This window comes from Mobula hypostoma, chromosome 24 (genome assembly GCF_963921235.1).
Source record: "Mobula hypostoma chromosome 24, sMobHyp1.1, whole genome shotgun sequence".
Lineage (NCBI taxonomy): Eukaryota > Metazoa > Chordata > Chondrichthyes > Myliobatiformes > Myliobatidae > Mobula > Mobula hypostoma.
Window position 1 is genome coordinate 21,806,983 of NC_086120.1, and position 16,508 is coordinate 21,823,490.

At 43.6% G+C, this 16,508-nt stretch overlaps 1 protein-coding gene across 5 annotated transcripts in view; it reads left to right on the forward strand.

Annotated features, from left to right (window-relative positions):
- Positions 1 to 16,508, forward strand: part of kank3 (KN motif and ankyrin repeat domains 3) — a 74,128-nt gene that overhangs the window by 16,859 nt on the left and 40,761 nt on the right. For 2 of the 5 annotated variants that reach the window (XM_063032592.1, XM_063032590.1), the window contains one exon: positions 16,092 to 16,205. The exons of the other annotated variants lie outside the window; for them this stretch is intronic. The gene's annotated coding sequence lies outside the window, so the exon portion shown is untranslated. The remainder of the gene's footprint in view (positions 1 to 16,091; positions 16,206 to 16,508) is intronic. 5 annotated transcript variants of the gene reach the window in all.

Genomic DNA, 16,508 nt, shown 5'->3' on the forward strand with positions numbered 1-16,508 from the left:
GTGTGTGCCTCTACACACCTTCCAGCAACACTGCACAGGAAACAGGATCCAATAAACATAGGGGTGTTTCAAAATATTGAAATAGCATTTCGGGCTGCATGCAGATTAGGGACTGTGGAGGGTCAGGAAAGAAAGAACGTTCAGGAAGGTAGTTTGTTCAGGAAGTCTCTCTGTTCTGGTCATAGTGTAATCTTACTGTCTAAACTAGTAACTGTACCCCAGCAATGTTCCTCTTTCACATCAAGGACACTTACACTATGTTATGGGAATATCTTTCTACCAGACTTGAAACAGAACTTTTAGCTTACAACAGGGCATTTCGTGTGAATAATGCAAAATATACACCATCACAATCTGTAAGTTATTGGGCCGATGCCATCAAGCCACGGGTTCAACACTCATCGGGTCAGGAGCACAGAAGGGCTTTTTGAGAGCTGCATCTCCCTAAAGCTGCATGGATGTTAACTTGCAAGCAGTATCAAAGCTGAGATCCTACAATCAACAGATCAGATCAAAATTTTGCAGTTCTGCCATCAAATACACTTGAATAGTGGCAGACAGCTGTGGATGATGAATGGAGTGGAGGTCTTCACTAATCAGAAATTCACTGGACCACCCACAGAACTATTTGACTATATCTTGAAACTCCCTCGTCAACAGCACTGTGGAAGAAGCTTCCAGAAGGACTGCTGTGATTCAAGAAGGCAGCCCACCACCTCCACGTAGGATCGGCCGATAAGTGATGGCCTTGTTGGTGATGTCCATATCATGAAAGATGAATAAATTAAAAAGTCCCCAGACCATATTCTGGCAAGGTCCCAGAAACAATATTTTGTTCAGATGGTTGGAACTAAATAAAAGCCCAATAGAGGGTGTGACAGGAATCTCTTCTTTGACTTTTCTTATCTTAACTGGTTAATCAAAGGGGTTTGATTTGTGCTTTACCTCAAGCTACAGGACAGAGGAAGCAAGGAAGCATGGAAATTCCATCCAACAATCAGTGGGTCAAGCAGCATCTGTGGGAGAGAAAGAATAGTTGATGTTTCAGGTCAAAGCCCTGCATCAGGACAGTTTTTACCTGAAATACTGACAATTCCTTTCCTCCTACAGATGCCACTCAACCTGTTGAGTTCTTCCAGCAGGTTGTTAGTTGCTCCAGATTCTAGCATCTGCAGTCCATTGTCTCCATGGAAATGCCATTGTCTGGTGGCTGAGCTGGTAAAGGAGGAGCAGAAATTAGCAAAGGATTCAAAGTGCTTTTACTGTCAAAGTGTGTATGCAGTATACAACCCTGAGATTTGTCTCCCCCACAGACCGCTACAAAACAAAGAAACACCATGGAACCCGTACAAAGAAAAATGACAACCCCCACAAGCACAAAAAAAACAGACCGCGCAAATACAACAGAAAAGCGAAAACACAGAATGCAAAACTTAAAAACAAAAGAGTCCACGTTCAGTTCAGCTGAGTTTCATTATCGGTAGGCGGCTCCAATTCAAAGCTGGCCAAAATAATAGAGAAAAAGCAGTGACCAGAACCAGGAAACACATCATAGTGTGAACTACAGTCCAATCCACATAGCGCATCGATTAAACCTTGCTCCGGCACCATCCACCGAAGGCATCAAGGGAGAGAGAGATCATTTGAATGTTGGAAACGTCCTTTGGGAGCAGCAAGTGAGAAGGAGAGAGACTGTTACACGCAGACACCTTCCTCTGGCAGACACGAGTGAGGGGCTGATAGACGGTGCTAAATGCGTGCTTGCCTCCCGCACTCGTCTCAATGTTTTCAATCTCCCTTGATGCTTTAATCAGTGAGATCGGCAAGAAATGGAGCCGATCATGGACTTGCACTCCATCTCCAAGCTTCTTAGCCTTGAGTAGGCCGCTCAGCTCCCGAAACCCTTTTGAAGCCAGCAAAGCGCCAGATTGCTCAATTGGGCTGAGAATGCACCATCAGACTGTAAACCACAGGCTCCAACAGTACCAGAACCACATTTGAAAGAAAAAGACATGAAAGAAGCAGTTTTGCGGACCATCTGGAGAATGTTGCCCTTGGTAGCATTGCTTGCTGGAGCATCCTTCTTCAATATCAGCTGGGAATCAGTCACTCTTCTGCCTTGGTGGCTACTTTTCATTTAGGCTGAAGAATATTGAAGTTCTCATGTCTGTGGGAAGGGTCTGTGACTTAAGAAAATGCTTTAATGTCTGACTCAGTGTGTCTCCTTCGGTGTTCTTGTCTAAGTGGTTAGCCAGAGGCTGGTTGGAACTACCCTGCTGCAATTACCACACAGTCCAATCCACTTAACAGTGTTCCATTTATGAAATGTTTTCACATTTTCTCTACCAAATGAGAGGGCTTGTCTGTTAACCCTGTGATAGTCTGGTTTCATTCACCCTTTGGCTAATTACTCAGGATTTTATAAGGAGGAGCAGAAAGACACTAAAACATCTGCTCAGCTCCTCTCACAGTTACCATAGCGTCATGGCTTTATACACCAAAGAAATAGGCTCTTTAGCTAAAGATGTCCATGCCTACCAAAGTGCCTTCCTGAGCTGGTCCTATATAAGATCATAAGGTATAGGAGCAGAATTCGGCCATTTGACCCACTGAGTCTGCTCCGCCATTTCATCTTGGCTGATCCATTTTTCCTCTCAGCCCCAATCTCCTGCCTTCCCCCCATGTCCCTTCATGCCCCGACCAATCAAGCACCTGTCAACCTCTGCCTTAAATATACATAAAAACTTACCCTCCACAGCTGTTTGTGGCAATGAATTCCACAGATTCATCACTCTCTGGTTAAACTTTGCAAAAAAATCACTAATCCTGTTGTCCAAATCATTGGCATATAACATAAAAAGAAGTGGTCCCAACACAGACCCCTGTGGATCACCACTAATCACCGGCGGTCAACCAGAAAAAGCTCCCTTTATTCCCACTCTTGGGCTCTTAACTTGTTTAGCAGCCACATATGTGGAACCTTGTCAAAGGCCTTCTGAAAATCCAAGCACACAACATCAACCAATTTTCCTTTGTCTTTCCTGTTTGTTATTTCTTCAAAGGATCCTCCCAACAGATTTGTCAGACAAGACTTTTCCTTGGGGCAACCATGCTGACTATGGCCTATTTTATCATCTGCCTCTAAGGACCCCAAAACCACATCCTTAACAATCGATTTCAACATCTTCCCAACCACTGAGGTCAGACTAACTGACCTATTATTTCCTTTCTTCTGCCTCTCTCCCTTCTTGAAGAGTGGAATGACATTTGCAATTTTCCATTCTTTTGGAACCATGCTAGAAGTCCTCCGGTCCTGGACCCTCCTACCATTGGAAACATCCTCTCCACATCCACTCTATCAAGGCCTTCCACCATTCAATAGGTTTCAATGAGGTCACCCCTCATTCTTCTGAATTCTTATGAATGCAGGCCCAGAGCCATCAAACTGTCTTCATATGACAAGCTGTTCAATCCTGGAATCTAGAAAGATCATTACTAATACCTCCACAATCTCTTCAGCCACCTCTTTCAGAATCCTGGGGATTTGGTCCAGGTGACTTATCTACCTTCAGACCTTCCAGTTTCCCAAGACCTTCTCCCTAGTAATGGCAGCTTCACACACTTCTTACCCCTGGCACTCTGGAACTTCCACCATACTGCTAGTGTCTTCCACTGTATGCCTGCATTTGAATTAGTGTCACGTTTAATTTCACTGGGATATGCCATGAAAAATGCGAATCCTTTGGCCTAAATACCTTTAAACCTGTTCTATCCATAAACTTGTCCAAATGTCTTCAATGCTTCTACCACTTCCTCTGGCACTTCTTTCATACATCCAATGTCGAAAACATTGCCTGTCAGATTGCCTTTGAAGCTTCTCATTCAGTTGATGTAAGTGTCAGCAAAGAAGAGCTTGGCTGTGCTATGATGGCCTCACAGTTCAAAGGATAGATTGCTCCTGGGAAGATGGGTGAGGTATTAATTCCATACCAAGCAAGCAATACACTTCAGGACAGGAGAACAGCAAATGAAGGAAACTGTATCTTAGAATGAGTTTAATTTCATGCTGTGCTCCCAGTAGCACGTTGTCACTTGTTTGAATAACAGTGGAGATAGGAATTACTGATTGTGTCAGTCAGATGTCAATAGCCATCAGCCCAATGAGGCTGCATTCCAAGGAGTGGGTCCACTGCTGGGAATGATTTCCAGCCACAATTTGTTGTTGACTGAGAGCTTAGCGCTGTTAGTTCACACCTGCCTGTGCAAGTCACACAACTGGCTGTGCTGCATAAGATGCAGTAAATGCTTACAGAGAATTTTATCTGGGTTTAGCTGGTGAGACTTATTGCAACAGTTTGGTACTTCTCGGGTGCACGGTCTGCTCTGGAGGTCTATGGCTGAGTTTTCCTCACATTCCCGGAACAGGAGTTTTGTTATCTGCAGGGCTGTGGAAGATGGAGGTTGCATGTGAGCGGGATTCACGTGGTTCACACCTACCCCTCAACTCAGAAGTCATCCGTGGTGCACTGACCCAAAACATCCAAGCAATTCACGAGATTATACAGCCAATCACATGAAGTGAGGGATTTGTAGACTGAAACTCCCTCTACATAGTGCTTGCAATACAATTCAGTCTCACCTTATTGTCTGTGCATCATTGACCAGGTCTGAATCCATTGTTTAAAATCATCATTGTCTAGGATCCTATTGCACAATCTCTTTGACCTCCTACCATCAGGCAGAAGATACCATAGTATAAGAACAAGGGCTGTTAGGCTGGGTAACAGTTTCTTCTCCCAGGCTGTGAGACCTCTGAACATTCTGCAACCACCCAATACGCATTATTTAAGACAGCACCTGAAGCATTATACTGGTGTATATTTAACTATATGTTGTACATGCACTTTATGTCAACTTGTATATCTACAGAATACTTTTTTCTATTATTGTATTAGTATTATTTTATATGTTGTATGTGATATATGGACTGCGTTTTACACCCTGGTTCCAGAGGACCATTGTTTCATTTACCATAGAAACCATAGAAACTACAGCACAGAAACAGGCCTTTTGGCCCTTCTTGGCTGTGCCGAACCATTTTCTGTCTAGTCCCACTGACCTGCACAAGGACCATATCCCTCCATACACCTCCCATCCATGTATCTGTCCAATTTATTCTTAAATGTTAAAAAAGAACCTGTATTTACCACCTCATCTGGCAGCTCATTCCATACTCCCACTACTCTCTGTGTGAAGAAGCCCCCCCTAATGTTCCCTTTAAACTTTCCCCCCGTCACCCTTAACCCGTGTCCTCTGGTTTTTTTCTCCCCTTGCCTCAGTGGAAAAAGCCTGCTTGCATTCACTCTATCTATACCCATCATAATTTTATATACCTCTATCAAATCTCCCCTCATTCTTCTACGCTCCAGGGAATAAAGTCCTAACCTATTCAACCTTTCTCTGTAACTGAGTTTCTCAAGTCCTGGCAACATCCTTGTAAACCTTCTCTGCACTCTTTCAACCTTATTTATATCCTTCCTGTAATTTGGTGACCAAAACTGAACACAATACTCCAGAATCGGCCTCACCAATGCCTTATACAACCTCATCATAACATTCCAGCTCTTATACTCAATACTTTGATTAATAGAGGCCAATGTACCAAAAGCTCTCTTTACAACCCTATCTACCTGTGATGCCACTTTTAGGGAATTTTGTATCTGTATTCCCAGATCCCTCTGTTCTACTGCACTCCTCAGTGCCTTACCATTAACCCTGTATGTTCTACCTTGGTTTGTCCTTCCAACGTGCAATACCTCACACTTGTCTGTATTAAACTCCATCTGCCATTTTTCAGCCCATTTTTCCAGCTGGTCCAAGTCCCTCTGCAGGCTCTGAAAATCTTCCTCACTGTCTACTACACCTCCAATCTTTGTATCATCAGCAAATTTGCTGATCCAATTTACCACATTATCATCCAGATCATTGATATAGATGACAAATAACAATGGACCCAGCACTGATCCCTGTGGCACACCACTAGTCACAGGCCTCCACTCAGAGAAGCAATTCTCTACCACCACTCTTTGGTTTCTACCATTGAGCCAATGTCTAATCCAATTTACCACCTCTCCATGTATACCTAGCGACTGAATTTTCCTAACTAACCTCCCATGCGGGACCTTGTCAAAGGCCTTACTGAAATCCATGTAGACAATATCCACTGCCTTCCCTTCATCCACTTTCCTGGTAACCCCCTCGAAAAACTCCAATAGATTGGTCAAACATGACCTACCATGCACAAAGCCATGTTGACTCTCCGTAATAAGTCCCTGTCTATCCAAATGCTTGTAGATTCTGTCTCTTAGTACTCCCTCCAATAACTTACCTACTACTGACGTTAAACTTACCGGCCTATAATTTCCCGGATTACTTTTCGATCCTTTTTTAAACAATGGAACAACGTGAGCCACTCTCCAATCCTCTGGCACCTCACCTGTAGACAGCGACATTTTAAATATTTCTGCCAGAGCCCCTGCAATTTCAACACTAGTCTCCTTCCAGGTCCGAGGGAACACCCTGTCATTTCCCCCCCCCCCACTTTCCTTTACCCATCACCTTCTAGCCTTTACTCCTTCTCTTCCCCTCATTTTCTTATTCTAGGATCTTTCCTCTTCTTTGCCAGTTCTGGTGAGGGGTCTCAGCCCAAAATGTTGACTGTTTATTCATTTCCATAGATGCTGCCCGACCTGCCAAGCATTTTGTATGTGATACTTCACCTGTGAATTAGTTGGGGTTCCACTGCTTCTGATACACCCAATGCAGATGGGGGGGGGGCACTTTGTCAAGCACTTTGCTCCATCTGTAAAAAATAGGATTTCCTGGTGGCAAACCATTTCAAGTCTAATATCCATTCCCATTCCAATATGTTAGTCCACGTCCTCCTTTATTGCCACAATGAGTACTCCCTCCAATAACTTACCTACTACTGATGTTATACTTACCGGCCTATAATTTCCCGGATTACTTTTCGATCCTTTTTTAAACAACGGAACAACATGAGCGACTCTCCAATCCTCCGGCACCTCAACCGTAGACAGTGACATTTTAAATATTTCTGCCAGGGCCCCCGCAATTTCAACACTAGTCTCCTTCAAGGTCCGAGGGAATACTCTGTCAGGTCCCGGGGATTTATCCACTTTAATTTTCCTCAAGACGGCAAGCACCTCCTCCTTTTCAATCTGTACAGTTTCCATGATCTCACTACTTGATTCCCTCAATTCCATAGACTTCATGCCAGCTGTATACATGTGTACAATTGAATGACAATAAGCCTGAGCTTGAATTTGATTTGAAGTAAAACAAGGCGCCTTGACAAATGCTGAAAAATTCCATTCAATGAAACGCAGTGCAAGTAACGTAAGAAGCTGTCAGCTTTGCAGTTCGGGGAGAACCGTCTGGCCAAAACAGGAACATTGTGTAATGTTGAAGTTGTAGAAAGCAAAATATATGGTAGATTTCCAACTTCCAACTTCCAAAAGTGCTGTAAGTCAATTAATAACTTTTGAAGTGTAGTCGTTGTTTTGAGGACAAACATTGTAGCCACTTTGTGCACAAGAACTATGGTGAGACAAATGCCCAGTTAATCTCTTTTAATTGGGTGATATGTTATCCACAGCATTTGGAAAACTCTTCTGCTTTTTGAATAACCCCTTGTAATCCATCTTGGCATCTGTTTCAATCCTCATCTGCCTGAAATGAATGAACCTCTGATGTTTGATTCATTTCTGAAATTTCTCTGTCATGACAAGGGATAGTGTATGCTAACTCTTCTGGGCTTGTCTGCATTTGCCACTTGGTGAAATTGTTTGAATAATGCAGTTGTGTAGGAGGACTTTTATAAAGGTCATTTTCTTCTTAACCAGCCCCTCAGGATTGAAGATGACTCGTCTCCACTTTAGTTTTCCGTGTTCTCAGTGCCAACTGTGCACTCATTCATGGAGAGGCCAGGAGATAGCTGACGGGTAGGTGGGAGGCGGTGTACTCTCCACTACTAGCACAACGCCTCGGTGTGATCTTGTATATAGCCTCGATTTCACAGTACTCTTCCAAGTGCTCCTCCTCAATTCTGTCTGCTCATCAGTTAGAGCCCCAAAAGTCAGTGGAGAAGATTTGGTAACGCTGGAAATATGCTTACACATCACTAGCTAGCCTTTCACCAGTGAAACCCATCAGAATTGCCAGTTTTAATTAAAGGCACAGCTCCTTTAATATGAGAACAGAAATCCAAGCTGATGGAGGTCAGGCAGCAAAGATGGAGGCAAAAGGAGAGTTGAAGTTCTAGGTAGCCTTTCTCCTCCACAGTTACGGTCAAATCTGCCAAGTTCTTCTAGCAGCTTGATTTTGGCTCCAGATCCCAGCACCTGGAGCCTCCTATGTCTCCCCCTACATCATAGGAGCAGAGGAAAGTTGACTGGGTCACACTGGAGATGGATGTTTGGTATAAGGAAATTTACTTTATAGCTGGCATAGTGCTGTGTACATACATCTACTGATGCCTCTGGACACACCTTCAGTGATGTTCCTGGAATCATTGGGTGTTTCGGGTCTTTCAACATCATACAACTTCCTCCAGGTGACCCAGCCGGGGCTGATCAGACCCCAGCTTGTGTCCAGATGGCTAGCTACTTATGACTCCATGGCTCCCCTCTTTTGAGCCACAGCCATCTTGAGGCCCTCTCTGCCACATCGGTGGTACTGCGGATGGCTCTCCTCTTCCTCTCTCCCTCGATGCCCAAATTGTTGAAGGCTCTAGCTAAGGAACGGGCTGCAAATCCCTACAACAAACCTCCACTGGAAGTGTCATGGCTTACAGCTTCCTATCAACCCCTCCCTTCACCGTTGCCTCCAGAATTTGGTTAACATCTTCATCAAACTGCTTCCACAGTGAAGTCATGTTAGCTACAGGCCATTTGATCTGCCTCCTGTTAGACTTCATGTTCGAAGGATTAGTTTGCAACACTTGGAGGTTCCGGGCACTATGGGGTGACTCCGGACCTGGCCCCTCCTTTGTCTCACCAGGTTGGACACCTGCGCGTTGTGCTGCTCCTGCTCCCGCCAAACACTTCATCCTCGCTTGGTGGATCTTCAAGCCACGATCGTTCTTGTAGATTTTGCCACATGCACACTGCTTCCTCCATCTTCTTTCTGCAGTTCACACCTAAATCGGTAGTTAATACTTATGCTGGCGAGGTTAAAGGGAACACCTCCCTGATTGTTGTCTGTCTGCATAGCTGGTGTTAGTTAAAAACATACCGAATCTTAATTGTTTGACAGACTGGCAGCAAATTGTGGACAGAATGGGAGGGAACATGGAGAGACTTTATGGTTTCAAGAGAATGAATTGAAGTGTAAAAGCTAGTGAGGAGGAAATTTGCAAATGCTCCTCTCTACCCAAGTTCCTATCCTTGATCTGATCAGCAACTAAAGGCTGTCTCTTTCTTTAAAAACTACTTAGAAAGGAAATTGCCGCAAATTCTTAGCAAAATTTGCCAGATTTTATGAAACATTAGCATTACTATCAAATGATTTAATTATTACAGTGGAAGTTTGGACGTTTCTGCTGGATCCCACCCTGTCACTAACACTCAGAATTGATTTCCCACAACCGCCAGCAAAACGTACCTTGCACTCCTGTGATCCCCTTTGATTATTAGTGCTTTGGTATTTTGATTCAACCAATGTCGCCCATGAGGTGGAGAACTCTAACTTTATTTTTGAACGGAGGTAAGTTTCTGTGCTCATTGGGGTAATCTCCTAAAGCCTTATGAGTAGGAATCAGGTATAGAATTTTGCTCAATGATTTTCCGTTGCAGAAGAAACTGGAAATGCTCAGGTGTTGAAAGGCGAGACCCCTGAGCATTGTTCCACCAAATAGTTGGTGGAACAATGGGTTTGAGAACTGTGAATCCATTCATAGCTCCTGTAGAGTAATTGTAATCATCATCGGTTGCCCAATGGGTGGCTCTTCTGAATTAGGTGCTTGTACTCTTACTGCAGTGACTGAAGAACAAAAAGAAGGTTGGTGAGCACTGTCAATGCACTGCACAGTCCTATAGGTCAGTGTGAACCCCTTGACGATCATATTTTGGAGAAGAATGAACGAGTTATCCTTGGTGTCTTGGTCGTTATTTACCTCAATCAACATCACACTGTCCATTATCACAGCTTTGTGTAGCTTTCTAATGGTTAGGCAGTCCCTCAAGATCAAGGAAGACTTTTTCCACTCTAGTTTAGTGGTTTCTGATATGACTGATGAAGCCAGTGTGGGGACCACTGACTTGCACATGATAGGACAGGCTGTGACTGGTGAGGTACGTGAGTGGGTAGTCTATGAGGTGGTACCCTCTTTCTGCTTCTATGTGTTCCTTACGAATGGACATGGTTCTCAATACCATCCTGAATGCTCCTCCTAACTTTGAGAGATCACGAGCTAGAAACTCCCAGGAGTCAGTGGCAACACATTGGGTTCTGGTTAACTGGGACACACTGGGACCAGAACATTTTGGCCCAATTAAATGGCTGCCCCAATAAGCTGAAGTTTCATGGAAATAACTAAAGAAGTATAAAAAGACAAACTACCATTTAACCGAGTAAAATTTGTGTATTTAAGTGAAATACAGAACCAATTAGAACACTACCAACACCACTACAGTTCTGCTGTGTGTTAGTTCGTAATAGTTACAGACAGAGGAAATCATCCAGAGTACGATGCGGTGTTCTTTTGGTTGATTGTAAATAAACAAGATCAGCATAGGCACCTAGGGTAACTTTTTTCGGCTAGTGCCAAGTTTTCCTGGCATCTTGGCAAAGGTCTGAAATATTTTAAAGTCAAAGTAAAAAACAAATTGATCAAAAATCACTCTTTCTAGAATCAGCACCCATCAGCCTAGATGGATAACATAACACAAGCGCATGTTGTTTAAAAATTGTTCACTCTGAGCACAATGTCTAAAGGCTAAACAAGCACGTGTAAATGACTAATTAGAAACTGCTTGGCAACAGTCTCCTGTCCCAATTAAGCGGCGTAGTGTCGCAAATAAACGAAAGGAACTCAGGCTACCTTCTCAATTAGTTTTTGTTCTTTAAGAGTTGGCCCAAATAGGCGTCTGTCCCAATTAACCAATGGCCCAATCAACCGGAATCCAAGGTATGATGATTCTCAAGGAGGCTTTGAGCACATCCATCAATCTTTTCTTCTGTTTGCTAATTAATTTCTTAAACTCAGAGACGACACAGAGGGATCTGGTGTCAGTCAATTGAATAATATGGCCTACCCCAACTGAGTTAAATATGTAACTAGGACCTCAGTGCTGAGATTGGCTTGGGAGAGGTCACTGATGTTGGTTAAATTTCCCTCTTTTGAAGTTGTAGGGATTTGCAGAGATGGCAAAAGAGGCCGCAGCTCCTCTCTCTGCCAGCTGTTGGTTTAGGAAGAAGGTGTGGAGAAAGAAAGATGTGTCGTGGTTCACCCCGAGCAGCTGCGTGACAGAAGACTTTGATCTGAGGGCTGTTCCCAGGGACACACACACACACAGAACGTTACGTGCCACTGGCAGATCACCAACCTGGTGACAGAGGCCCTTTGGTCCGCCCGACAGCTGTTGGCCTGCCAGCCCGTCGAAGCGCCCAAGGAGGAATGCTACTGACTGGCACATTGCAGGCTGCGGGGGTGCTCGTTGGGGGACGCACTGAAGTTTGGTGCAGCCTCCGCAACTGCTCAGTGGAGAAGGGGCACAGTATCGTCTTCTTCTACTATTGAAGAGGGAGGTGCCAGGTTGAGTGAGGAAGCCTCTATTGTAGAAGTATATCGCCATAGGAATGGCAGCACTGGTATTGATGTGTAGGAATGTGATAGAACTGTACTGAAAGCCATAAAGGACTATGAATGTAAAAGTGAAAAGGCATTGCACAGTTTATTCAAGTAAGTTATTTTTTATTATTATGAATAAAGTTCAACAAAAAATGCAGAGGCTGCATTGGTTTTATTTTTAAATTGCATTAAATGTTACAAGCTACTTTAGTGTGACTTGAAATCACATTCTGATCCATCTTTTTATATATCTGATCTGGTAATGTTACCACGAAGATGCCACGATGGGTAAGGAGTGCTAGTGGTCTGCTGTTGGTAATCCAGGTCTCTGCAGTATAGAGGAGGGCAGGGATCACTGCCTCCCAGTAGAGCACGGGACCTGTACCAGTTCTGAGGTCTTTATGTTCCAACACCCTATGCTGACACATTAAAGTGGTGGTGAACCTCGTCACTGATGTCTGCTCCCATCCAGGGGTGGTAGGCAATTCCCCAGTGTTCCAACCGTGACTGTGCTCCCGATGTACCGTCCCAATGTTTAAATATGAGAGGCTTAAATGGCTGTAAAAACGCATCTCCTTTTATGCTGTTGCAGCTGTTTTTGTTCATTGTCTGCAAGATGATTCGTGTGAATTGCCGCCTCCTAACTGTGGAACGGATTCCGTCAGCCTTGTGGGCAAAGTACAGAGTTTCCACCATAAAATGTGCAGGGGAGAAATGCATAAATTGCACACATTGCGTCAAACCATATGGAGCATGGAACCTACTGATGGCAGCTGGCATCAGCTCCACTTACCCATCACAGCATTGTGGTTATATTACCAGATCAGTTATATAAAAATATGAACCAATTATCAAACCACACTGAAGCAGTCTATGAACTTTAATTCAGTTAATTAAACACATCTGGAATAAATAGTTTGTTTAAGAAATGTGCCAAAAATGGCATTAGAGAGTTATTAAAAGCAATTCATTTACTAATGCTTTCAGAGAAGAAAAATCTGCTGTCCTTAACTGTTTAAATGTGACTCCAGCTTGTAGACCCACAGAAACGTAGTTGATTCTCAAGTCTAACTACTCCTTTTATGAGCTTATTCTAGAGCAATCCCACATGGTAGAGTCGGAGAATTATGGGAAACACTCTTCACTGGCTGGTTCTGTACCTTGACCAAAGGAATGTAGTTGTGCTTATTGTCACTGGACATCATTTGATGGGAAGCTCAGGGTGTCCTAGGACCACCCATCTTCAGCTGCCTCATCGATAAACATTCCTCGATCGTAAACATTCCTCGCTCGTAAACATCAGGAGGCATTTGTTTATTTATTGAGATGCAGTGCGGGATAGGCCCTTACAGCAATTTGAGCCGCACCACCCAGCAGCCCCCGATTTAATCGGAGCCAAATCACGGGACAACTTTCAATGGCCAATTAGCTTACCAACCAGTACGTGCTTGGACCGTGGGAGAAAACCAGGGCGCCCAGAAGAAAACAACGCAGTCATGGGGAGAATATACAAATTCCTTCCAGACAGCAGCGGGAATTGAACTTGGGTGACTGGTACTGTAAAGCATTGTGCTGACCACTATGCTACCGTGCTGCCCTGTTTCTTTGTAGTAAGATCTAGCTGACATGTGTCAAGCAATGTCTGTCACTAAACATCACTAAGAACGTAGAAGAAGAAGAAGAAGAAGAAAGCCCTTAACTCTGAGTGGAGTCATCGGGATGCCGTCATGACGGCACTTTTTTAGCAGGCTTTCTTATTTTTCCAAGGCCGCGTTGCTAGCTCCTTTACGCTCAATCCAGCACAGATGGAAAGCGTGCAAGGGAGCCGGCTGGATTCAAACTCGAGAGCCTTCGCTCTGAAGTCCGACGCTGATGCCACAATGCCACCAGCTCGCTAACTAAGAAAATAGAAAACCTTTAATATACAATTATATTATCATTGCTAAATCCCTCAACCTCACTATCTTGGAGATCATTGTTGACCAGAACCAAACTAAGCAGACAAGCTCGATACCTGTGAAGATAGTCTCAGACACAGCATACTCAGGGGATGGTAACTCATGTCATAAGATCATCTATATACAGTGAATTAGGAAAATGGTGGGATACTCTCCAGTTGTAAAATAGCTTTTTCCCCAGAGCTATAACTGCTCTGAACCAATCGATCAAGCATCATCCATAAATTTGTTATATTGCTACTTTAATGTTCTACGAGTCTGTGGTGGCCAGTGCGATCCCATTTGCTCTTGTGTGCTGGGGCAGCAGGCTGAGGGTAGCAGACACCAACAGAATCAATAAACTCATTCGTAAGGCCAGTGATGTTGTGGGGATGGAACTGGACTCTCTGACGGTGGTATCTGAAAAGAGGATGCTGTCTAAGTTGCATGCCATCTTGGACAATGTCTCCCATCCACTACATAATGTACTGGGTGGGCACAGGAGTACATTCAGCCAGAGACTCATTCCACCGAGATGCAACACTGAGTGTCATAGGAAGTCACTCCTGCCTGTGGCCATCAAACTTTACAACTCCTCCCTTGGAGGGTCAGACACCCTGAGCCAATAGGCTGGTCCTGGACTTATTTCCTGGCATAACTTACATATTACTATTTAACTATTTATGGTTTTATTACTATTTAATTATTTATGGTGCAACTGTAACAAAAACCAATTTCCCCCAGGATCAATGAAGTATGACCAATACTGGTTTTATGGTTGCTGGTTGTACTGGCTGGTTACTTGATTTTATTTATTGTTTATTTATTTTATTTGTTGTTTTATAGCATTGAGTATGGAAGTTGCAAACTCATTTTCGCTGTATTGGTGCATGACAAATTGTACTATGCAATGACAATAAAGATATTTCATTTCATTTCATTTCATGATGAGTATGGCTTCAAATCACTCAGAGTTTCCACCATGCAGGGCAATAGTTCCACTATATTAAACATTCACTCCCTCCACACCTCCGTATATCCACAAAACACACTGCAGCAAGTTCGTCAGCACTAGCTGGGACCTGGGTGCACAAGAGCAGGAACATCATCACTCCTCAAATGATTTGAGTTTGGAGAACGATTCAATTCTTTCATTGCTGTCGTGCCAAATTTATTGTAATGCATTTTTGAGAATCAGACTTCAGTGACCAAAGATGCCAGTTCTCCACTGCTGCCCTTGGGGCAGTTAGCAATGACGGATACTGGTCTGATGGTAAAGTCTTCATCCTAACTTTTGGGCAATGTTGCTGTGCCTTTTTAACAGGTGAGATCACAGTTGCTTCCTGCAACCCGCCTGCTCCTATCCGAAGCTGAATCAGTGCTACCTTTTTAGCGAGAGCTGGCGGAGATTTATAATGAGTGCAGTCTTGTGCAAGGAGCACTTGTGGCACGAGGTGGCTGAGGTAGTTGGGTGACGGGAACAGGTGGACGATATTCCGATGAGTGGTGGTAGTTACGGATTGGATGAATCCTGGTGAAGGGATGAGGCATAGCCTGATCTGTGGGGAGACTGATGTGTGAGAAAATGACACCATTTTGGACTTGGTGTCCTCGGAGCGAGCACGTGCTTATTTTCATTCTGTCTATTTGTGAAGTGTAGAGTACTCTTTATTTATTAACAAACAAAACCAATTAAAATGGTGACAAAACTAACCTATCAAACCTCTCCACGCTCATGATAACTGGAGAAGCATAATTAGATTCTTTCTCCACAGCCATCCCCCTACATCTGCCTTCTGTCCCTCACACCCCACAAATCCACTCCTCAGTATGTCATCTCCTGACAGATGCAAAAATATGCAGAAGACCCTTGACAAAATAGGCAAATATACTCTGGGAAATTTCCTCTGACTTACTCAGTTTCTTTTGGTGAATCAGTAGAATTTAATTTAGGATAAACAGGGGAATTATTTAACTGATGTAGCATACTTGTATGTGAGTATCTGGCACTCTTTCTGAAGATGCCAAAACATTTCTTTGTAATTAAGTGCTATTCCTATCTGTGAAAACCTCAGATGCCTTTAGTGACTTGTTGAACTGCAGCCAGTTAAATTACAAATCCTTTAAACTGTGACCAGCTAGTGGGTTTATTTATAATTTTTCGTCAGATGTTTGCTTAGGAGCAAACTATTTGTTTTTCTTTCTAATCAATGTTGAAACATGCAAGCACAGTCAAGTTGACTGAAACAGTATGAAGGTCTCTGCATACCTGTGTTTGACAGATTTAGTACAAGTGCGTCTCTTGTTTCTGCTCTCCGCTCAACGGCTTGGATTGATCCAGCTTTCCACAAGGCTTCGCAGATGCTGCAGGAAGCAGGGTGACAAGCCAGTAAGAGGTTAGATCACATAATCAATACTTTTGTTAAAGATTTGCCAGTTTTAAAGAGGATCTTGAAAGGAGTGGAGGAGCTGGAGGGTTGAAGGAGGGAATTTCACGTGGGAGGGAGGTAGCTGGAGAGACGGGTAGTACTTGTGTCGAAAAGGAAAAGGTTGCAAAGGAGAAATGGAAGGTAAGGTTATTCAGCTAGGAGTAGTTTCGGTGTATTTAAGTACTACTGAGAGAAGATTTAAGTATGAGGATAAAAGAAAATTGATAACAAACAGCTGGAAACACTGCCGGTCAGGCAGCATGTACAGAA